This window comes from Micropterus salmoides, unplaced genomic scaffold (assembly GCF_014851395.1).
Source record: "Micropterus salmoides isolate LMB-PRFRI ecotype aquatic unplaced genomic scaffold, ASM1485139v1 Ms_hic_scaffold_11, whole genome shotgun sequence".
Taxonomy (NCBI): domain Eukaryota; kingdom Metazoa; phylum Chordata; class Actinopteri; order Centrarchiformes; family Centrarchidae; genus Micropterus; species Micropterus salmoides.
The window spans coordinates 32,413,350-32,433,394 of NW_024040152.1; the positions used below are offsets into that span (position 1 = coordinate 32,413,350).

Genomic DNA, 20,045 nt, shown 5'->3' on the forward strand with positions numbered 1-20,045 from the left:
ACAAAACATTAAAAACAAGTACAATCATTAGAAATAATGCAGATTTGTGAAAAGGAACCCCCTTTTTAAGCTATCTGAAGCTTGTGCACAGGGGCCCAAACACTAAGTGCTAACACACTGTCTAAATAAATACTACAAATAAATGAAGCAAATGCAATCTACAGTATCATATCTATGTTACATACAGAAACCCTAAAAGCAAAATACCCTAATCCTCCTACCCAATGGTCCCAAGAAATTCATTACATCAGTCTCTAGCTCTATCATTCTTAGTTAAATAGGTGAAATACAATTGATGGACAGCTAAGAAATTGGATTGGAAAAGATTGTGGCTCCAACGGGGCCTACAATAACAGGTCCTTAACACCCCGAAGGCAAGTACGACTGGAAAGCAGTTATATTCAAATCTAAACCTTAAAAAAAAAAACTACGTATTAAAACAAAGAGACAGGTTGGCTGAGATATCAACGAGCCCATAAAACACATACTGGCTGACATCCAGTAAATATAATGACCAGCAGACACGTTAACTCAGCGCAAGGGGAGCTCACAATCAATGTACATGGGGCAAGTTCATCACACAGGCAGGATGAGCACTAAGACAGAACAAAACAAGGAAAAGAAAACCACCAAGACAGCGGCTCACTACCTGCAACACAACTCTATACAGTTGTTGCATTCCTATTATTTTGTACACGTATGTATAAAAGATAACAGAAAACATTTTCAACCAGCAGCTACGCAGCCGATCACTACCTGAGTAAGTTAGCCATTACTTAACAGTAATTCTGTGGTATTTCACTCAAATTCTCTTGTTGACTACCATGACTGCTGTGATCCTTTTTGTCGAGTCAGTCAGTGCATAACTGTAAAAAGCACTAAAACATTTTCAAACACCTCCAATATGTCACTGAGTTGAGTCCCATGACAGTCCTGATGTGACCCAGCACTAAGCCCTCCACTAGAGGATGGCACTCATTTAACCTGTTAAGGAAATCAGTCAGCTTTAGGTAAAGTCAGATCTTCTGGAGAGCTGTTAGCAGTGCATGCTGGGAGCTGAGCAGACAAACAGGCAGTGGGGTGTTTGCTTGTGTTCTGCAGTGGAGGGAAGTGTGGCATTTTGATTTGATTGGGGATTAAAGGTCATGAGGAAGTATTTAAACGCTCCTGCTCAACTTTGGGCTAATCATTCCCCCACAGCTGTGACTTGGAAGAGTCGGCAGCGCTCTCAGATCACCGTTGTCACAGTGTGTTGTCTCCCACTTTGCGGTGACAGAGCCATACCCACCCAGCCAGTAATCCCCTGCAGCAAAGTTGGAGTAAGCTGACGGCATGGAAAAAGATAAATACGGATTTTCATTTTTTACCCTGTAATGAAAAATTGCATGGCACTTCCTCTCCCCGCTGCATTTATCTCTAATACAGTTTTCGATATTGCTGTAATTTACCACAATGCACAAAAACTTTTCAGCTTGGGTTTTTAACAGCCCAAACAACTGAAACTTATTTAAGATAATTATTTCTTACTTCCAGACTAATCATACAGACATTTAACATCTGCTAAGCTTACCAGCTATTTCACCAGCGCCAGGCTGAGTAAGTAACACATCTATACGCAGAAGAAACTTCTCCCACTTAGAGAAGAGAGATTGAGGACGTCAGTGACAAATGTCTTGCATTAACTTTGTTGTTTATTTTCCCCCCGGAAGATGTGAAATAACCCTATTAAATCAAGTAGTCACTTGGCCATTAATCTCAATGCAGCTGACTAGTCCCTCAAAGCAAATGGGGTTTAGAATTTGCATGAGGCAAGTTTACCCACAAAGCTTTGCCTAAGAGGATTGCTGTTCAGACAGAGAGCTTATTGTCACACTTGTTCATAGACATGGATTAACGATACCAGGCCCAAAGAACTCCACTAACTGTGGCAGCAACGCACAAGTTCCCCTTCACTGGCTCAGATCTCTGTTTCAGAGGGACAGAGATTCAGACAATCTGAAGCATGCATGGCAAAATACCTCATATTTTTTAATTTAAACAAACACTTGTCCAGTTCCAGTTTGTTAAGCATCCACCAAAATAACGCCCTCAAGCATATAATGCTCGTTAAAGCTATAACAGTACAGAGAAAGCCAAATATGATTATTGTTTTTACATTCCTGTTTGAAATTATTCCCTAAAACTTACCTTCCTGCTTTTTAAATATGCTTCTCTTTCAATATTTATTTTTTTGTCATAACATCACAGAGTTGCAGAGCTCCTGAATTCCCGCTCTGTGTTGTCAACTTAGCTTTTTACATCATTTGAATAAGCCTCTTTCAGTGTGAGCATGTGTGCTGTGTTTCATAGTGACTAAAGCAGCTTTGGAGTCTAAATATAGCATGTATCCACTGCATTAATTCATTAATATTTATCAGAGGCGGGAAAAAAGGTGCTTGAAATATGGCATATATCTGTGTTTAAAATTCAGTAAGAAAACAACGAAAAGAAAAAAAAAATGTTGTACTCAACTTCTGACACAGTTTGATCAACACAAACACACACTGCACCTCCAGGACAGCACAAATCCTTCAATATCCTTTTGGAGAAAAAAAAAACACTATCTTGTCTGCCACTGCCCACATTGTGTTACTGATCCACAGTGTGAATTACAATAGCAATCTGAGCACTGACTCTCACTTGTATGATAGCTGCTCAAGAGTGACAACAGGCTGTTAAGCTACATCAAAACTGCAGTTTATCCCCTTGGGTAAAGTGGCGTGTCAGGGATGTGTAGCACATCATAGCCACAGTGTAATCCAACTCTGCAGTTAATATACAGATAGAGTTGTGAGGTGACAGCATTTGAAGGCAGAGAGCTAAGGAACAACTTTTGTGTCTCACTTTGCTGTAGGTGAAGAAGAGCTTTGAGATGGAGAGCACCTACTGTAGAGACGACACGTAACAGATTGTTAAATCTGCTTCTGAGACCATGGGACAGTTACACTTTGAACCCTGGGCTGTTGTATGGAATAGTTACTACTAGGTGTGGGAATCACCAGAGGCCCCACGATACAATATTATCAAGATACGATATTTTACAATATATGAAATTTATTACCTTTTTTCCAATTTCAAATTGTGTCCCCAAAGAAAAAACGAGGACTGAAAAATCAACTGACCTTATTATTATAGTACCAAAAGTAAAATTCTCATGTACAATTTATAAAAGATCGATATTTGGCGTCCGTGTATCGATACGATATTGTCATATAAAATATCGCGATACTATGCTGTATCTAGTTACTACATGTCTTAACTTTAGGATCTTATCTAATCTTTAGGATAAGTTGTGTCACTTGGAAATGTCATCAAATGGCATGTGAGGGGTACTATACATGTTTGGGCACAGGTTTTATGAACAAACGTTTTAGAGAGTTTTACCTCTTGACTTTTAGTTTTTACCTGTTTTTCTACCAGTTTTCAACACACCAAAAATGTCTGTATACATTATGATGCCCTCCTCCCGAATCCCATTCTGAAACGTGTCAAAAACAAACAAAAAACTCATGATTTTGTCCCTGTTATTGTTTGTTTTTTTTTGTTTTTTTACCTCTGTTTGGAATAAACTAGCTCAAAATGTGGCTTCGGTTATACAAAAAAAAGCATTTTGTTGCCACGAAGCCCTGTTATTTTAAGTCTATGTGTGTTTACATTTTGGCAAACCTGCACAATAAAAACTCATGCCATGTTTTGTATTAACTCTGGTGAAATAAGAATCTCTTATCTGTTTAAACCCATGTTCTTGACCAGTTAATCACCTTAAGAAACTATCGCCTTTCAGAGCAAAAAAAGTTTAGAACTATACTGCTATATGATTCTCATATGTTGAAAATGTTTGAATTGCAGTGCTGAAGATCTATTTACAGTGTGTGTGAGAAAAGAACAGTTTGTTAGCAGTGCCTGTACTCCTCCTTTTATGCTGAGGAAAAAGTCCATTAACTTCCTTAAACCTTTGCCACTATGTTGGAAGAACACTATTGTCAAGATTATTATTGTAGTAATTGTAGATTTCCTCAAATAGGAACCATAAAAGGTCCGTTTCTATCCACCAATTTTTAGAGACTGAGTAGAAACGTTGAAAATTGAACATCTCAAAAATATCATAAAAACATTTTTACGCTTGGCTGATGTGGAAAAAGTTGGTTTATTGGTAAAAGCAAAATGCGACAACATGCAATGGAAACCAACTTATTTAATTATATCAATCTTCTTGTTGCTTCCTCATCTTATGCAATGGTTTAATGGTATCCAACTGGAAAATCAGTGCCACCAGCTGTTTCTCTCAACAAACCATTTCCTAATAATGGCATAAAGGCAGTGGAGGAAAACATTATTTATTTGCATTTGCATGTACATTTGCATTTGTGGACTGCCATGACAAATTAGTGAGATTGACATTCAAGCTATCAGGGAATGAACTTGTAGAATTTTAATGAACCTATGTTTTTTCCTGTAGCGCCAACCTCAGGCCAAATGTCCCATATTCAGCCACACTACCGGTAAGGCTCTGTGAATAACACAGTTGTCAGTATGTTGGTCAGTCTAACACTGTAACACTTATGGGCTGCAATATGAATATTAGAACATCTTGTGGCCACTAACAGTGCTTAATGTATCAAATTAATTGTGATATCTGTATGTTTCCTTAAACACACGATGCCAGTGTGATGACAGTAACCTTGTGTCACTGATATTTCGGTCTTCTGTTCCTCCACATTAAGACTATTACTCATCTCACACTCATATTCATACTTCTTTTACATTACTGCATGGATTTCCTGAGATGTGGAGAATCTAAAGACCTTTGACCACTGTCTATCCCTGTTACAATGACATGATATCTTTAGGTCACACAATTTGAGGACTAGCGGTCACCAAATGTCTATTGAAGTCTGTGGGCTGAATACTTCAGGCAGGTTAAATATTTCTGAAAGAATTTAAGACTCGACCAGAAAATCAGACGGTTAAAGTGTCTGGTGTATACACCAAAGTGTGTCCTGTAACTGTAGGCTACTAAATGGACAGTATGTAAGAGGATGACTGACAAAGTGTGTAGCATATGTGTCCCTTATTTGAACACTTTGATTATGGGTTGAGGAGCTCACCCATTATCTTCTATCCTCTAATATGTGTGAAGCCAGGTATGTACTCAAATCTCTGGTCTTGTTTTAATAGCGTGTGTTAAGTCCATACACAGAACCCTCAGGTTTCTGGATTAATGGATGCTTATGCTACTGGAGAGCAAACTCTGCTCCTGATGCTAGTCCAGTCAGAGACACGCGTGTAAAATAATAAATTAATTCAAATGAATTGACCAATACAATTTTTCTGGTGAAGTCTCCAAAGAAAGTGCAACAATAAAAAATAAAAGCCATAATGTTCACCTAAACACTGGTGTCTTTTTATAAAATATACCATCAAATTTGCAGATCTTACTTACTTAGTCAGCCCATGTGCATCATATTGTACTTGTAGTTTTGTGTGCCAGCTTGAGTTAAATTAAAATATTTGGCATTAACAAGTTCTTCTTTAAATGTGATGCATCTGTCTCTGAAATGGTCACATCACCCAAATCAAAGAATAACTAACACTTTTTCCCATTAACCCCTAGCAGCGTCCAGTCATGCAGATACTTTTTTTACTATAGATTTTTAACAGTAAAAGAAATTAAATATGACATTTGAAAAAGCAACATGCCTCTAATAACTCTAAGTCATATAACTGTTGCTTCTAACTGCTTACCATACTAAACAAGGCAATGTATCAGAATAGTTTTGTTCTATTCTTGTACTTAAATGGAAATCATACATGTGGTCGACATTATGATGCCCTCCTCCTGACTCCCCAGTTGTACTTCTCTGCTTAAATTATGTAACTTTTAAATGTACAAAAGTAAATTAGAGTTAGATGAATGTACCACACACACACACACACACACAAACTTCTGTTAATGATGGTGTTCCTCTTTCATTGTTTTAGTGTTACGGAAATGCTCTATATTTGTATATAGAGCACATATGTATATGTATTTGTCTTTGCAGCCACTGAAAGCGCTTTCGCATTCACCATTCACACACACATTCATACACGGACCCTAAAGCTTGATTTATACTCCTGCGTAGGGTCAGCCAGGCATTTATACTTGTGCGTCAGTGTGTCCGTCAATATGTAATTAAACCCCCAAACGCTAGTTGGCGGTAGCGCTACAGTGTCCACTTTGTTGACTTTTGCCGGCTGGGCCGGCTAACTTCCAGTTTTGCCCTCCGTTAAGGTGAATGGGGGTAAAATTGTAAACGTATGGCTGGTGCGGGCTTTTCAAATGTTATCGATTACATTTGAGGAGGTGCACGTCAGGGTACGCCGTAGGTGACGGCATAGGGTAGGGGGCTACGCAGAGGCTACACCATCGATTCGAAGTATAAGGGGGCTTTCACACCTGAAAGTCCGCACCAAGGTCCGAACCAAAGTTCATGTTTTGATACATTCGGTTAGTTTTGGTTTGGTTTCACACTGCAATTCTGCGACCGCACTTCAGGACTTTACATGACACACTTGTGTCCTGTCGTCATCATCTATGTGGGCTGCGTCTCCCTATACTTGACATTGATTGGTTTATTAAATCGTTGAGCGGGTACCTTTGACAAGAATGAATGAAGAAAAAATGAACATATGCATATTTGCCACCACTATATTGTTATTATTATGGCATTACTACCTACAGCACCAACGATATTGAAGGCTAGTCGAAATTAAATATTCTCGTTGTGCGAACATTATAACGTCGCCGACAGGACAGGAGGAGAAGACGGCAAGCAATCCTTCTGCTCCTACATTTGAGGAGAGACCAAAGGGATGGGTGGCAGTGTGCTTCTATAATGGCCCTCTGTTTGAAAAGAGGATCTGTCACGAGAGATTTATAATTGTGTCCTCATTTCTCCGTGCATTTGTTTGTTTCCGGTTTATACGGCAAACGCTGAACTTCCTGTAAATGGTCTGAAAGTCCGAACCATCCAAAAAATGCTTTCACACCAGAAATGAACCCAACCACGGTTCGGTTTGATCCGGAACCGAGACTACCTTTTTTCATCGGACCAAATTTCATCTGTTTGATCCGGACTGTGGTCCAGGGGAGGTTTCGCACCTGTATTTTTGGTTCGGACCAAACTGAAAAGTCCGAAAGTCCGGACCAAACGAGGTAGGTGTGAAAGCCCCCTTAATTGCACTTAAGGGCTCAGTGTGGAACAGCCACCAGGGGCAATTCGGGGTTCAGTATCATGCCCAAGGACACTTCAACATGCAGCCTGGAAGAGCCAGAGATTGAACCGCCAATCTTCTGATTAACAGCCAACCCGCTCTACCTTCTGAGCCACAGCCGCCCCTAATGACATAAAACCTTTGTAGATTGTATCCATTCACTGCTGGCCAAAATCCACATGCTAGTGGATAGAAGTTGACTATTACACCTGATTCACAGTATGAAAGCATTAGGAGTAAACCTTTGTTCCCCAGGTTTTGTCTCAGGCTGCATATAGTCTGTCCTACCTTCTGATTAATAGAGGTTGTCACTGCAGGCTGAGTGTAAGACCTGCAGGAACTACTTTGACCTTGTAAAATTACTGCCAACTCCTATAAACATTTTTCAGAGGAAAAAAAAGTATTTATATGTATCATTTTTCGTCAGTATTCTCCTAAAAATTGAAAAATCAAAGATAAGACATTACATCTTCGTATTAGCAAAAACAATCCCCCCACACATCTGAAACAAAACATCTAACCTTGGCCGCTACAGCCCATTTTTCTAAAGTGATTGCGTGCCGGTTGAAAGTAGCATAACATCCGTGTTCCTAAGCAACAAGATGTAAACAAAAGGTTCTGAGTGAAAAGCACTAAAGACACACTCCATAGCAGTGGGTTCAGTAGTGAGTCACTTCATTGTTTGCCAGCCACCATAAAACAAAATGAACAAGAAGAAAAGTGACCATCCACCAGAGCGTTACAAGCAAGAAGAAAAGATCAGAGGGTCAGCATACCAGAAACGAAAATGACAAACAACAGTGTAAGACAACAATAACCCTTGGTCCAACAATCACATTATGGAAAGAAGCAATGCAACAGCTGGGTTCCTGAAAAGACTCGGAAATGGCGTCTGCTTTACTCGACTGGTAACTTCAATCATGGGCTTCTGCTCTACTATGTTAAAGTGCTACAAAGTAAATTAACATTATAGCTAGTAGTTAGTAGTAGTTTTATTCTGTGGAAGCACAGGTAACACTAAGCTCCACATACTACCTCTTAGTCTAGCATAGCCCAGTTTATTATTTGTCACAATATTAATACTGACCAAGTCAAGACAAAGGCTACTGAATCCACTTGCGTGGTGTTATGGCTGCGTCGTGGTTGCTGAAGCTAATGGCGGCTATTCCAGTCACCACCACGCCGCCCCAGGTATATATCATATTAGGCTTTTATAACCCCCCTTTGCCCCAGTCAGGTAATAGCTGGGCTGGGATGACTCAGGACTGAAGAGTCTTAATGGAGATTCTACTTTGTAAAAATCATTAGGTGAACAAAAGTGGCACAATTCAAATCTACTGATTTTGAAATGTGACGGGTTATTATTTCAACCTTTACAGTGGACATAGTTTTTCTGTGCTGTCACTTATAAGAACAGGAAACCCAGCAACCCCAACACAGTGCATAGTGTGTAGTTTTAGCACATGTCACTGACATGCATATAGAGAAATCTCACTCCCCAAATGACTTTGTAAACAAGATGTGAGGGCAGTGCCAGTAACATAATTCGTATAGGAATAAGTGTCAGGGTGCAGTTATTGCATTATTTAGAGTGCCATAAAGAGCCAGGCTATTGATGTGAGAGCAGAAGCGGCTGAGCAGTTATTTCTGTCATTGTCACCCTCATTAAACTGATTTATGGGACTTGCTGCTCTCCTTTCTGCCCCTCTTACTTCTGTTCTCCATCGCTCTTTCACTTACTTTTTATGCACTCTGTCTGGCTGGATGTCTGTTCTGGAAAAAAAAAAATAGCGAGGAACACACTTGTTGCCATTAACAGCGATTTAAACTGTGTATTTGGATCACTGATGAAAGATATGTGCAACACCTTTCACAATTCTTGATATCCCTTTGCTAGTTAGTTACCTCTGCTATTGAACATGTATACTACCCATATTACACTGCTCAAAAAAAATAAAAGGAACACTTAAACAACACAATGTAACTCCAAGTCAGTCACACTCCTGTGAAATCAAACTGTCCATTTAGGAAGCAACACTGATTGACAATCAGTTTCACATGCTGTTGTGCAAATGGAATAGACAGTAGGTGGAAATTATAGGCAATTAGCAAGACACCCCAAATAAAGGAGTGGTTCTGCAGGTGGTGACCACTGACTGAATCCAACTGAGCACATCTGGGACATCATGTCTCGCTCCATCCACCAACGCCACGTTGCACCACAGACTGTCCAGGAGTTGGCGGATGCTTTAGTCCAGGTCTGGGAGGAGATCCCTCAGGAGACCATCCGCCACCTCATCAGGAGCATGCCCAGGCGTTGTAGGGAGGTCATACAGGCACGTGGAGGCCACACACACTACTGAGCCTCATTTTGACTTGTTTTAAGGACATTACATCAAAGTTGGATCGGCCTGTAGTCTGGTTTTCCACTTTGATTTTGAGAGTGACTCCAAATCCAGACCTCCATGGTTTGATAAATTTGATTTCCATTGATAATTTTTGTGTGATTCTGTTGTCAGCACATTCAACTATGTAAAGAAAGGAGTATTTAATGAGATCATTTCATTCATTCAGATCTAGAATGTGTTATTTTAGTGTTCCTTTTATTTTTTGGAGCAGTGTATTTTAGTTAAGTTAAATATTAAACACAAAGCTGAGTCTAAAAGGAATGTTGTGTTTTGCCTGTGTTTGATCATTTAATCATTAATGTATTACAGGCAATTGAAATTTTGATGATGCAAGGTGAAAAGTCAGGGGATCACCAAAGTCATTAGGGATCAATAATTGCTGAGATATTTCACTCAGGACAGGAGTGGTGGACAGACCGACCAATCGACTGACTGACAGACCCACACTGCCATCCCATGAGCCCCGCCACTCTCATGGATAACAGTGTCAATGCTTGATATTGATAATAAATTGATATTGACCACCTCATATTAAGTCAAACAGCTCTGAGTAATGCTGCGGTCAGAGTGGGTTTATTTTGATCCCATTTGAATTGTGCCCTGAATTACACACATGTTTGTGTCAGGGTCGAGGGTGCGCAAAGCAGGAGAGAGCCCACGACACTGAGAGCAGAAAATACAGTTCCAGGGTCTTTAATCCAAATACACCAGGCAAAACAGACCTCACGGGTACAGGAAACAGGTAATATCCAACATGCAGCAACTGGTAGTCCATAGGGCTGGGCGGTATGAGGTATACCGATATAATTTCTAAAGATTAGACAATACCGTTTATACCAATAGTTTGATGTTAAGTTAATTAATGTTTCCGTAAAGTCCTGCCAGCGTTTGCTCCTCTCTTTCTCTCAGCCCCACCCTCTGCATCTGCACGCCGCTGTCTACTCACAAAGTCTCTAACAAGATGGAGGGAGACACAGTGATGGTCGACACTGTTAAAGACCTGGCTTGTAAAAAGAAAAACACGGTTCATTCAGTGTTTCCCCACATGTAGACTTTACTTCGGTGGTCCGCCCAGGTTAGGCGACACATAGTAGCATTTATCAGAGAAACACAGTGATTATGTTACTAAGACACTGTGGATATTTTACAAGAGAGGACCGGGTAAAGCGACAGTGAACACACACCAGTCAGATGTTATTCGTTAGCTAGCTAGGGGAGAGAGAGAGAGAAAAAAAAGCCCCTTTTCAACTGCACGGTACCAGCTTGACTCGCCTCGACTCTATTGGCCTTTTTTAGATTTTCCATAGTGTAAAAGTTGTACTAGTTTTTTTTCGTATCACCTCCATCTTATCCGTCTTTACATTCTGAGTAATGTTGAAACGTTTTAACTTAAATCAAGAGACAGCTGTGTGTGGTTTGCATCTCTGTTTTCCATTGCAGATGGTACACAGAGGATGGCCAAACCAAGTCAAGGCGAGCTGAGCTGGCACTGGCGGGGAATGCGGACGTGTTTGCAGCAGAGGTACGTTAGGTCTGTGAGTATGAAGAGAACTGAAGGAGGCAAATTTAAGTGAGTGATACTTAAGATGAAGAATAAAGTACAATTAAAAACAGTGAAAAAAGAAATAAGCTACGTTACTAAAAATAGTAAAAACAGAAACCCCAGCCACTTAGCTAAAAATACCGATATTTTATTTATCTGCCTGACAGTACTGGGATATGACTTTTTGGCCATATAGCCCAGCCCTATTACACACACACACACACACACACACACACACACGACAATGACCAGACGGGGACTAAACAGAAACACCAAACATATATACACACAGGGACTAACTAGCAGGGTGGGAGCAACGCAGGTGACAGGGATCAGGACTAATGAGGCACAGGCAGGCAGAGAGACAACAGGGGAAAACAGAGGGAGACAGTGAGGCAGATGGATTACTGGGGGAACAGACAGAAAACCTGTTACAAAATATCAACCGAGACAAAAACAGACAAAACCTAAACAGAACTAGTCCACAGAGGAGCGAGTAGAAATCATCATAACGGGGCAAGGCAGGACTAAAACTAGGATTAGACAGAACACCAGACAATTACAGAATAAGACAGGAACTAAGGCAAGCACAAATCAAAACCAAAAGACAGGTAACAGTAAATAAACTAACGCTGGGCAGAACACAAGACAGGACTGAACACCAAAACAGAGACCTTACTGACAGATACAGAACTGACAAATAAATAAACTCAGAGAAACTCAGGACATCTCAGGATTGTAACAGTTTGTCAGTTTAAATGAGTCAGTTTGTTGTAAAACTGTCAAAGTATAGGCCTGTGAAAATACGTCATTAGATGGAGTCTAAAACCCAAACGTTGCATATTTGACGTTGCATAACTTTTTCTCTAAGTGACAAAAAGCTAACTTTACTGAACGCCTGTCTAAACGGAACACTATCATGCCAGTGTGTTGTGTACCACAATGTAAACATACAAGCAAGGGGCCTTGCTTCTTTCGCTTTATGGCTGATGAAAGGACAAGGAGTAGAGACTTGTAATGATTTTAACCATCAGCTGGTGAGATAAATATTATGTGTGGTCTTCCATTTGTCATAATTTCACTTCTTTTCTTACTTCTAATAAACCAGATGACGATAACTACTATTACAATTACTACTACTACTACTACTTCCTTCTGCTTCGTACATATTCAACATAGTGACAAAACAAGCTCTGCAGAGCAGTTTGTTTGGGATACTGTAGAAACATGGCAGCGCAACATGGCATCGTCCATGTAAGAGGACCTGCGGTGTATGTACATAGAAATGGCTCATTCTGAGATAATAAAAACAATGTTTCATTATGTAAGGTCTTTATACACCACTGAAAACATAGTTATGGATCTTATATTGCATTTCTATCAATAGATCCTCCTAAATATTACTCACAGAACCTTGCAGCCTAAAATATCATATTTCTTTGGCCACTTGGGGGTAGCAGAAAAAAGTTGTGATCACAACACTGATACGTCATGACAAGCTGAACCTGTTGTTGCTTATTTTCACATCCAGCAGATCCAGTGCAACATTGTGATTTATTTTAAGTCATGTTTCTGGCCTGTCATTGTAGGATTCTGGCTGTGACACCCACTTAGCCAACTGTAATATGCTGTCAATCAAAGACTGCAGTTTCTAACTAGAGGCTGCATCTACTAAATAACATGATTGACCCATGATTGACTTCCGCAAAGCAATGAACATTTTTACAGGTTTCATACACTTTAACTGTTCCATTTATGTGAGGCTGTAATATGCCCTTTTGGCTACACAGTTGGAGTCCTCAGAGTTAAACTAAATTCAAATAAAATAAGAGCCAATAAAAGGAAAGATCACTGCTTACTTAATGAACTGTACATTGAAAGTAGCGATATGCAAGTCTCCTCAAATGAGCATTTTACCATCAGATCATTTACTGCTCACAAGTTTACTGTTTTGATTCACTCTCAGGCTTCTCATCGGCCTCGTTTCTTGGCTCCAACAGGAAGCAGTTTTCAGTGAAAAAGCACCAGACAGCTGACAGACAAAGTTAGTCACTCGCTAGTGAACACAGAGAAGCATTTATGGATGGAAATTGATAATCTTAGATTAGAGTGGTACGCAAAGAACAACCTACGGCTCAACATCAGCAAAACTAAAGGAGCTGATCCTTGATTTAAGGAAAAAAGGAGATAAAGACACACTCCTGTCAACATCAGTGGAGCTGAGGTGGAACCGTTTCAGGTTCCTGTGAATAAGCATCACAGAGACCCTGACATGGTCATCTCACATCTCCACACTGGTGAAGAAAGAAACGCCTGTATTTCTTGAGGAAGGTTAAGAAGTCCAAATTTCCGTGCGAAGTTCTTGTCAGCTTTTACAGAGGAGCAATAACATCACTAACTGTTTCAGACCACTGCAGACAGTTTTGGAGATGTTCTGAGCCAGTTCTCAGGCCATCACAATTTGGCCTTTCTCAAAGTCGCTCAAATCCTTACTGTTGCCCATTTCTCCAGCTTTTGAGGACTTATTGTACACTTTGTGTCTAATATGTTTCACACACGGCTGTGTTATTATCTTCACCTGTGTTACGACCCAGCTCGTTAAGGTAAGGCAGTAACAAGTGATTTGGGATTGAAATGAAGGTGGTAAAGGACAACTAACAGGGTACGCAACCGACAGCAAGGCGAACTGATCACTGGCTCACATTCACCCCAAACTGTGGACACACAAACTATTTGTAGTCCAGCTGGTGTTGATTGGAGAATCCTGGTTGGCAGGTTCGGTCGAGTCACAGCCACACCAATCACCGACGCCAGCGAGCAGCAACCAAGAAGTAGGCGGTCCCAGCTCCAGAGGAACCAATCCTCAACAGGGACTCACACAGCTGGGATTTGCATGACTGTCAGAAGCACTCAGGAACACAATAATTACTTTAAGGCAGCCAACGGCGGCCGTAACACCTGTCATTGGTCATAATGTTATGGCTGATCAGTTTAAATGCCAATAGCTTGTGTCCATGTCCAATCTGCCACTGAGAAATTTAACTTGATGGTAATTGTCATCACGAGTCAAGACAAGATCTGGATGACCAATGACAGTCTTTGCTGGTAAATCTGCTCATTAAAAGGTGGACTTACTATGTTATAACATTATAATATATGGTTTTATCACATATGGTGCATCAGTATTGTCTTATTAAAAATCATTTTACCTAATGTATAATTTCAAAGACACTGTAATCACATAATTTCATCACTCATCCACAAGGTTGAACAACCTCATGGATGACTCCAACCTGACCTATCACCTGCCTTTGACACAGTCAATCACATTGTGGCGGTTCTGGTTTTAATATACACAACAACTCAGCGTCAGTCAACTCGCCTGTCAGTCAAGGCAGCTCCGGACGGCTTACACGAGATTTGCGGAGCCATACTTCCGATCCACCGATCACGTCATTTTCCCTCAACAGACAAATGATGGGAGGTCAGACTGTCACAACATGATCCTGCTATCCACACTCTCAGCAATGGGCATATGGGGCAAAGCACTCCTGTGGTTCAAATCCTCTTGCGGCGCCTACAATGTTTTGTGGCAATGACAATTATCTTCCTCCCACTGCCTCTCCATAGTGGTGCCCCAAGGCTCGGTGCAAGGGCCCCTTCTCTCCTCAATTTACACCACCTCACTGGGGCCAATCATTTGCTCGCATAGCTTCTCTTACCACTGCTATGCAGACGACATGCAACTCTACCTATCCTTCCCGCCAGACGCCCCCACCGTCTCGGCGCGGATCATGGACTGTCTCTCGAACATATTCACATGGATGAAGGCTTGCCCCCTTCAACTAAACCTCTCTAAGACTGAACTCTTGGTCATTCCAGCCAAGCACTTTTTCTTTGGAACAAGCTACCACACACCATCAGAGCAGGGGTGTCCCTATCTAACTCCAAGAAGCTCATGAACTCATCTCTTCAGAGAACACTTTCTCTTTCACCTCTAACCCCTAACCTCTAACATGCACTTCCTGTGCTCTTCTTCTTCTATCCCCTTACAATTCTCTTGTATTGATTGCACTTTTTTGTTAACCCTTACTTCCTTCCCTAGGTATTTACCCCATTAATGCCATATTAGCTCTTACTAGTATTTATTGCTACCCTTCCTCAAATGTAAGTGGCTTTGGATAAAAGTGTCTGCCAAATGAGTATGTAAATGTAAATGTAATGTTTTAATGCTAGCATGAGCTACACAGGTACTTCACTGGAATGATTTCATATAAGAGCAATCACTGTATCCAAATACACAATTAGGTCATCATTCTTTTTTCATTATTATTTTTCTTATTTCTCTACTAAAGTAATTAGATAAACAGTCATTGAAATCAGTCAATTTATGGTGAACTTGTTTATTCCTCTATTAGTCATTTACCAGTATTTATTCCCATCCTATTCTTCTCTCATTCACCAATTCTTCCATCATTATATATGGCCAACTATCTTTCTGCCTTTGTTCCTTGAACCAATGGGATGCTGCTCTCTAAAGCTAGTTTGACATTTTGTGGAATACGCTTATTTGCTCTCTTGCTGAGAGTAAAATGGGAACCTACACAACCTCTGCACCACCATATAACCTTCAGGATGTTCAGAGAAATTCAACTGAGAAGTCTTGGGAAATCTTTTACTGACGTTACCTCAATATGGTAAATAGCTCAACACTTCTAATTGATCTTTCCTTTTTAAAATAAAGCAAAGAGACATCTGTCTCTGTTTACTGCATGGCTTATGTGACTTCCTGTTTTTTCTCCCCATCTGTCCATTCTGTTTGCTGCTGTGGATGGTGACACCCTCCCTTAAAGAAAATGGGCAAAAATTTGACGCTGTTGAGGCTGTTTTACTGTTATGCTTGCAACTGTAAATGTTATGTATTAGTTATGTATAAATATTTTATAGGAAAGGCGATACAATACTTTATATATTAAAATATTTATCTGTGCCAATATGTGTTTTATAGAAGAGGACAGTCACTTCAACTTAAATAACCTAAATAATTAGAAAATGGTTGGGCAGTTGAGTTTTTTCAGACAGCAAAATGTTTGATGTAGCTGAAGCCAAGTGTTTTCATTTAGATCTTTAGTACAAGAACTTGTTGACTTTGCTAGGCTTATGACTGCTCTGCTGTGAACAAATAAAACCACTATCTACTTTTAAACTCAAATAGTATAGTACTATAATTGTATTTCTCTACAGTGGGAATAAGGATAGTTAGTCATTCATACACATACGCACAAAGAACGGTTAGCAATCCTTCCTCATCTGCTAAAACAAAGATTTTGGTTTATTTCCATAAACATGAAAAGCTACTACTCTGAGATCCGAGTAAATATAGTAGAGGGATATTTCTGCTGGAAATGTATGCATGTGCCAGAAAGTAATCTACAACAGGGATACAACATTATATCTGATGGGTTTTTTTCCTAGTGGACAATAAAATTCAAAAAGTCAGAGGAAATATATAATTGGGTAAGGCCAGGTTAATGTTGTGAGATCAGCTATACAGATATTTAAAATGAGTGATGACAGAGAAGGTTAGAAGCAACGAAAGGCTCATATACAAGTGCGCCCACAAAGCATCTGTTTCCATCTAATTGACCTTCAAATGTGTAATTATGCTTGTAAAACACAACAAATGTCAGCAAACCAACTCTAAACTATGTTACAGATGTAGTTGCTGAAGGACAACTGGGTCTCTGCTTCCAAAACGTTTCCAGTAGACATCAAAACCATGACAGAACTGTGTTTAAGTTAAAGTGAAGGGAACACAAAAGTTGATAGGATTAATTCTTTGGGGATAAGGATGTGTTGTGTACTCTCCACCTAAGTCATACTCATAAGTATCTGCTGCTAACCGCTGAGTTAGCTCAGTTAGCTGACCAGCTACCTTAGCGGTCCTGTTAGCTGAGTCCTGAAGGGCAACACGACTGGAGCTGGCTGAGCAAGCAATGGAACCGGCCTCCCAATGATCCAAGACCGAATATACCCTTTAAGACCGACGGAAGCCAATCTGAAAACAGGTAATACTATAATTCCAGACCTATGGTCTAAATTGGGTATTTGAGGCTGTTATGTTAATTGTGTGAAGGCCTTGCATATATTGTCAACGTGTTTTTTTTGTTTGTTCCCCCCAAAGAGCATCATTTATCAATGTATATTATCGTTGTAAAAATTTGTGTTTATTGTGGGTGAAAGTGAAATTAAGTTAAAGTTAATTAAACTTGACCACTTCACTTTTCTGATAATTATATTGTAGCTTTCTTTTAACCTTTAGGTTATGAACTTACAGTATATATGGCAGCTTGACATGAAGACATAGTCAAACCAGCTTTCTAAGGCAAATGCAAGCTACAATGTGTTTTTTAAATGTATTTTCAATAAACTATTAATTAAACATGTTGGATTTATGTACTGATTTCAATACTCAATTCATTCTTCATGCTCTTGAAAACAAAAAGAACTTCAAATTTGCAGTAATTTGGACAGAACAATGGCCAGTTTCTTTTTTTAGCACTGAGACTGTCTTGTTGTGGTAACTGATAGTGTCTAGCCACTTGAGCACTGACCGCCAACTGCTGAGCCTCAACATGGGCCAGTCGCCATGGGAGCATTGATTCAGCCTGCTGTTTTATGAATAGAACGCTTTGTTCCAAAGGATTTCCATTTTCCTTCCCCGAGAGGAAAATAGGTGACGATCAATACTTTATGCAAGCAGAGACATCTTGTATTGATCATCAGGAGAGCTTTTTTCAGCCATGAGTGAAATAAGTTGTAAAACCTGTAGGGATGTCAATGAAGACAAAAACCACCAAATTTAAAATAAAATAAACATTCTTAGGATTCTCCTTTTAAGAAATTAATTGTATCACTTTTTAAGAGGAATTCAAGTTGTCTGCTTGCCAACTTTACACCAGAGGTTTCCCCATCTCTCACTTATCTTCTTTACTGCTTCCAATTAGAAATGGGAAATCCAACCAGTTACCAGAGAATTGGACATATGACTGTGTCTGACAGGCAGAAAGCATCCAAATTTAGTAGTGACCTCCATCAACTTGAAGTAAATGGAAATGTAACGCAATAAATAATAATTCCATCAATAGATTGGGGGAAACATGGATATAATGTATAACATGATCCTCATATAGGACAACTTTCTGAGGTAGTCATATTTGTGGCTGAGCGTAGTCTAGGTGGTTCGCGGAAATGCTACCAACCTGTGAACTGTGATGGATTGAAATTACTCAAGCAAACATGACCCCAAAGCACTTCTCTTTTTATCTGTAAGGATCTGTATCTTCTTAATGGGAAAGCAATTCTAAAAAATTGCCACAAAAGCACACGGGAGCTGAAATGATCAAACTGTGGTATTTTTAAAAGAATATGTATTTACTTAGCCACTAGTCAGTGTTGTGATTACCAATTGATTTTTACCAGTGTCATTTGGAGTGCTGACTCAAGGTGACATCTTGTTTACTAGCCCACTTCGTCAAGTTAACACTCTCTCACTCCTAATACTCTGCAGAGTACAGGCTCACATAGACATTGCTAATTATTTGAACTTAGTTGGTGTCAGTACAATAGATTTCCTTACTTCCTTAAATGCACCTTTTTGTTTCGATGCTTGGAACTGGAAATTCTCTTGTCTTCAAATATATACCAATATGAAAGAGTGCAGAGTGATATGATTCAGTCTTGATCAGAAAGGTAGCCAGCATGAGATCACCAAACATCCACAAACTATAAAGATTTTATCATAAACAAATTGTTGATGACATGTTTAAAATTACAAACAACAACTGAGACAGTGAGTCTATGAGCAGAATGATATACTTGACACTCCTCACCAAGTTTTACACAATTTTCATAAAGCCAGTGAACATTTGCAGAGAACTCAGCTGGACTTGACTGATATACACCAGTGTAAACCCTGCAACTGCTGAATGACTGAAACTAAGCAGGTTTGGGCTTGGCCAGCACCTGGATGGGAGACCTCCTGGGAAAACTAAGTTCCTGTTGGTGGGCCAACGGGGGCAATCTTCCCTCTTGTCCTAATAATAAGAACCCAGTGCAGTGATGGGAACACTGCGCTGTAGGAGATGCCGTCCTTCAGATGAGACGTTAAACGTCATTAAACATCCCATGGCACTTGTCGCAAAGAGTAGGGATTCCATGGTGTCATGGCAAAATTCACAACCTGGTTTTTGCCATCTAATCATCCCCAGTAGTAATTGGCTCAATGTTTCTCTGCCTCAAGCTTATGTGTGGTGAGTGTTCTGGCGCTAAATGGCTGCCGTGCATCACCCAGGTGGGTGCTACACATTGGTGGTGGTTGGGGTGAGGCCCCCCCACTTCACTGTGAAGTGCTTTGGGTTTCAATGATAAAGCGCTATATAAATGTAATGCATTATTATTATTAGTAGTAGGGTTTATGGCCTCTTGAAGCCACTTTCATAATTTTAAGATTTTGGCAAACAAAACGGCACAGTGTAAATCTGTCTTAAATCACATGAGAGAAAAAGAGTTATTAAAGTTTTATTGGAATAAGGATTTGGAAACAAATTGAAATCATATATCTTAAATCCTGGACATTCAGCTGAATTTGCAAAGATTTGTATTACGATTTATAAACTATCAATAATTTGAACAATCACAAATTTATCTCCATCGTTGTGCTGCAGTCACATGAACATGCCTAGGAAGGCTGTCTACACTGTAGTACCAAAAACAAGGTACTAGACTGACAAATTGCT

At 39.9% G+C, this 20,045-nt stretch overlaps 1 protein-coding gene across 1 annotated transcript in view; it reads right to left on the minus strand.

The window, feature by feature from the left end:
- tsnare1 (T-SNARE Domain Containing 1) overlaps positions 1–20,045 on the minus strand; it is a 182,652-nt gene that overhangs the window by 19,621 nt on the left and 142,986 nt on the right. The gene's annotated exons all lie outside the window — the stretch shown is intronic.